This window comes from Schistocerca cancellata, chromosome 9 (genome assembly GCF_023864275.1).
Source record: "Schistocerca cancellata isolate TAMUIC-IGC-003103 chromosome 9, iqSchCanc2.1, whole genome shotgun sequence".
Classification (NCBI taxonomy): Eukaryota; Metazoa; Arthropoda; class Insecta; order Orthoptera; family Acrididae; genus Schistocerca; species Schistocerca cancellata.
In genome coordinates, this window is record NC_064634.1 from 28298564 (window position 1) to 28304469 (window position 5906).

A 5906-nucleotide genomic window follows, 5' to 3' on the forward strand; every position below is an offset into this window, starting at 1 on the left:
CCTCGACTGAGCCGCTGGATTGGTCATCAAACAGCCGGAGACTTCGCACTTCTCAGCTGGTCTCCACTGTCATGGCGCCCTGTGACTTCTTCCTGTAAGGGTTTCAACCACGAGAAAATAACAGTACCTACCACAGAACCTAGAAGAGTTGAAGAACCGGATTTATTCTACCCTAACATCAGTGATGATGGACAAGCTTGCCGAGTATGGGAGGAATTCGACTATCGATGTGATGTTATTCGTTTAGAGGACTTATTGAACATATATAATCTAAACTTGAGAGTATATTAGGAACGTGTACCAAGTTTCATAGATGAATGTTTAACAGTTTGATAAATATATGAATCGAAATACGAGGGATATTCGGAAAGTAAGTTCCGATCGGTCAAGAAATGGAAGCCACTGTGAAAATCTAATAAAGCTTTACACCCTCTAGTATCCCTGTCGGTTTCACCACTTCGCTCTTTTCATTTCTGAGCGCATGGTGGGCACATAAAGATGCGCAGAAAAGTGTGTCTACCGCCAAGTACGAGGTCCTGGTGAGAGATTTCGCCTGATGTTATGCAGCCCACATTACAGAACTGTCCTACTATTCCTACTTCGTGACATTCCTCGGTCGCAATCTGCAGGGTCAATGAAAAAGCTCCTGCAGCGTTTTCGATCGGAAGTGTTTGATCGTCCGCTCTACAACCAGTAACTGGCTCCCCTCTCTGTGTTTCATCTCTGCTCACATTAACTACTGTCTATGAAGACAACATTTTCGCACAGAAAACGAGCTATAGATGAGCGTAGAGAATTGGCGGCAGGCACAGGCGGCTGTTTTCTATGACGAGGGTATTGGAAAGTTGGTGTAACGGTGCGACAGATGTCCTAGCTGGAGCGGCGACTATGTACCGAAGTAGCTGGAAGGTGAAGCCAACTGTCGCAAATAAAAAATTTCTTATCTTCAATGTAGTTTCCATTTCGCGACTGATCGGGACTTACTTTCTGGACAAGCCTTGTACATACATTCTTTTTGAAACGCCCTGTATTTCGCATGCTTGTCTGTCTGTAGCCCCTGCAACGAATCCATAGACATCCCAGTCAGTACTCGGTAGGTTAAAGTCGCCTCCAACTAGTATTGCATGCTTTAGGTATTTACGCTATTGATCATAGACTTTCTTTGAATGACGCTATAAAAGTCGCAGCAAATTCGGGTGGGCGGTGGAAAACATCCAACAATTAACTTGGTTTCACATACAACTCTTATACGCGACCAGACAAGATCACTGCCACACTGAACCTCGACCTCGCTGAGACAATGTTTTTGTCAACTGCAATGAACACTCCACCTATGGTCTCTAATCAGTCTTTCCGATATACGTGCCACGACTCGCTAAATGTCTGCAATGAACACTCCACCTATGGTCTCTAATCAGTCTTTCCGATATACGTGCCACGACTCGCTAAATGTCTCAGAGCTTTCCACCTCAGATTTCATTCCATCTCTCTGTCCTAAGTATAATTTCGGTAACTTTACTACGAATATCTCGACAGCTTACTGATAAAATTATTTCTGAGCACCGTTTGACATCCTTGCTGCTTATCGACTGGCGAATGTTCATCAGAACCAATCAGACTACCACCTAACCTAAAAAAACTCTCATGTTTACTCCACAAGTACTCTGCTACCCAAGTAGCAGCTTCAATTGTGTAGTGCATCGTTGACCTATGAAGGGGAGTCCTACAAATCCCCACACGATAACGTAGGTCTAGAAATCTACAGACAAGATCGTCAGAGAGTGGACGAAGCCTTTGGTTGAGATCTTCCACCCGGTTGCATGCCAAGGGACCCCGATCACCTCTGGGAACAATGCTGCAAATGGAGAGCTCTGCTTGGATCCTGCTTCCGAGGTCAGCAGTCCTCACCACCTCCGCCAGCTGCCCATACAAACTAAGCATGTCCTCAGAAATCATGCGACAGGTGTCGTTGGTGACGAAGTGAGTCAAAACTTGCAGACGACTGCACCCTGCACGCTCGACAGCCGCGGGCAAGGCCACATCTCGGAGGAGGCCCTCTGGTAGACATTACAAGTGCACATTGGCTACCTGCCTAGTAAACCGTTCTCCCTGTGTACCTGCTCGGACCCTGCTGGAGGAGCGACCACCTACCCACTCACAGGGTGAACGATCGAGGTCCTCCACCCTGAGCGAAGCAAACGCTTTGTCACCCTCCACTCACCCTGCTGTGAGGGCGGGTCCACCGCAACCGGTACACTAAGAGGCTGCCTTGGAAGTAGAGCCCGTGGTCAAAACAAGAGACTCCTGAGGTCCCATGCGCCTCGCCAGTTTCGCCGCCACTGCTACACCTCGAGGCAGGAGCCAGAACGTGACTGATCATAGTCAAAAGAGCATTCAGCTGTTTGCGAGCTGTGGCCAGCTCCTCCTGTATCCCCACAAAGCATGCACACGTCCTAACCGTGCTAGCAAGGCTAACTGTAAATGTAAACTACAAAAGAAGACAGAATCCTAGACACGCAACTTGCTGTCCTCAAGATGTGTCACTAACGAGCGCTGATGTGTTAATGAGCTGTGTGGCTGGCTGTGCAGTGAGCAACTAGTTTGCTACAGACTGAATTAATTTACACTTACAAAGACGCGACATTGAACATCGTAAACAGAAAAACACGCACGAAATTCTATAAATATACAACGATGGAAAAACGGAAAAAGGTAAACACTTAACTTTCCACTCTGTAGACGCATATTAGCCGAGAACTGGAGCGTGACTGACTGGCTCACTAAACGAACGGACGGTTGATCTCAAAACAAAGCACTCTATTCTATGAAAGTATCTCTACCTCCAAAAGAACTGCTTTAACCAACATCCTTTCGTAGCTCATTACTGTACTCATATCTTGGTCTCTCTCTACAATTTTTATCCCCAACCCTTCCCTTCTATACAAAATTGGTGATCCCTTGATGCCTGAGAATGTCACCTATTAATCGATCCCTTCATTTAGTCCAGTTGTACCAATAATTTCTTTTCTACCCAATCGTCTTCAATACTTCCTCCTTAGTTACAAGATCTACCCAGCTAATTTGCACCAGTTTTCCGTAGCGTCACATTTCAAAAGCTTCTGCTTCTTCCTTGTATTAACTGTGTACCGTCCACGCTTTACTTCCATACACAGCTACTTTCCAAACAAACATCTTCACGAGAGATTTGGCTTCCTTAGGGATCCACAGCTTCTAAGTGTTAAATAAAAGAATACATGGTCCATTGTAAGCTGTATTGCGCTTTATTAATATCGTGCTATCTGCTGGTCGTCATCCTTTATCAAGCACCTGAATCACTGTACACCAACGTGGAATGGCGTCACACGTCTACGTAGCTCGTCATGTATAAATAAAGCATCCTATAACTCATGTGATCGTAACCAGATTTACAGTGCAATAACATTACTTACATTTGCTGTGTCATGAATTACATAGCGTGCTCATCACATTCTTTTACGTCACATACGTAAAACCAGAAGTCGTACTCCATCGTAACATATTCTAAGAGCTGTAGGCTGACAAGTAAAAGAGCCGTTATGGTCTTGTCAAACATGCACTTGCTTTCCAAACATTGTAAATCTATTGATAGCTATGTTTAATTAAAATGCGTTTGCCGCTGGCGTGCCGAACTCATTTGAAGTATTGTGTACTCAGTAATCGGTGAGCAAAGATCACTTACTGTTATACATGTTCATTACAGTACATTGAAATCATATATGAAGGTATAAATATCATGAAATATTGACAGAGAAAGATTCTATTTATTACTGACGTGCCAGACGTAAAGAAAACATTGTAACGTAGGTCATCAGTAACTTAACCCTAGCATTACCAACGTACTTTTTGTTACATGTAATACCAACGGGGGGGCCTCAAAGGCCCATAAAGAATACCACAATTTATTTTATCATAAATCAAGTTTATTTACTTCTGATACCTCTAATAACAATTCAAAATGCTTAGACATTGTTTTTGTATACTGGATAATAAAAGATGTTATTATAATAGGAATAAAATGAACAAATCACGAGATTCAGTTTATATATTTTTTGGAATAATGTTTCAAAATAGTGTTCTCTTATAAAAACGACTTTTTTAATTCGATACACTACATGAAGCAAACAAAATTTACTGTCTCATTCTGCAACGCATTTTTCACACAACACTGTCTTCCTGCAGTGTTTCCCACAGACGTGTTTGTGGCACTGAGAGCAGGTAACAGTTGACTTTCCCAGCTTGTTTTACTTGATCTTTTTAGATGCAGCTTCTTGGCAGCATAGGTGGCACCGTCCACGTGTTCCTGGTTCTGCCGTTGAGGATGATGGTTCTACAGAGCAGCTGAGCTTCCGTTGTGTGATGCTTTCCATTGCCATTATTACTGGCTTCTGAAGTCCATACAAATTTTGTGACCGTTTATCTACTTGAGATCTTATTAGTTCGAGACCTAAGTTAGTGATAAAAAGTCTTCTGCGGTTTAGCAAATTCTTTTTCCAATTCGGAAAGTTGAGGAGGAAGAGTGAATATGCATTTATTGCTGCTATGTCAATGAGTGTGTAGAAGAGGGACAAAGGCCATCTTCTTGTTCCTCTCTTTGTGCTGTAGTATCTTGCCATCTGGTCTATGGTGTCCACGCCTCCCTTTGTAGAATTATAAAAAAGATTTATGTTAGTCTTTTTTGAGTCTTCATTCAACACCCCTTCTGAGTGATAAGTTGAAAGCATCAACAGCAGTCGTTTTGGCTTCTCGCGGACTAGCGTTGATGCAAGAGTAACTGGTGGCCTCTGTGTCTGAGTGTCAGTATAAGCAAAGATGGAAGAGTGTAAACTGCAGCCAGTTGTAGTCTTCAGCTCTTCAGGTATGTGTCGTCTGTTAGACTGTAGGGTGCCAACAAGTGTGAGGTGAAAATCATTCCATAGAGTCTCAGCAAGCCCCACTGAAGTATAGTACCGATCTGTGGTAACATTACGGCCTGATTTTTCAATAGGTTTTATTAGTCTCTTTACAATTTCCATCGGTCCATTTGAATGCTGTGTATTTCCTGACTTGCCTGTATAGATGTCCATGCTGATCACATATCTAGTCTCAGAATCAGACAGCATTCGAATTAGAATGCCATATTTTCCAGGTTTTTCTTTTAGAAACACCTTGAATGGACAGCGACCACGGAACAAAGACAACATCTCATCCACTGTTGTATGTAGACCAGGAATGAAATACAATGGAAGTGAAGAATTGAAGCTTTCAAAAATTTCCCTCATTGGAGCAAACTTGGCAGTCTGGCGACGAATTTCTCTTGTGTTCTTATCATCAAACCTCAATATTTTAGTCAATTCGAAAAATCGGGTCCGACTCATTGATCCATAGTACACTTGTCGGCCCTGAAGCAAAGACCATAAATCTTGGACAGGTATCTTATTGTCATGATTTGAATCCATGATTAGCAAGAGTCCTATATAACAAAATAACTCATCTTCATCTGTGTGCTGAATACCTAGTCGAGAAGCCTCTTCATTTGAGTGTAGTTTTATTAGATTCATAATTTGAGGTGTAAAAAAGAGCTCTACAGCCTCTTTCGGAGACGCAATTCTTCCTTGTTGTCCTAGCCCCATTCTTTCTCGCACTATATTTTGTACAGAACGCCGATATTGTCGAGATGGCTTCGTAATATACTCTCGTCCACTTTTTGCAATGAATTTATCACATTCCGTATCATTATCATCTGGTGGATTGGCTTCAACCTCATCTTCATTCTCAGACGATGAATCAGTTCTAATTTCTTCCACATCATCATCCACTTCACTTTCCTCTAAATCTGATTCGTTCGAAACTTCTTCTAGCACTCTTTCAATGGAACTATCACGTAAACG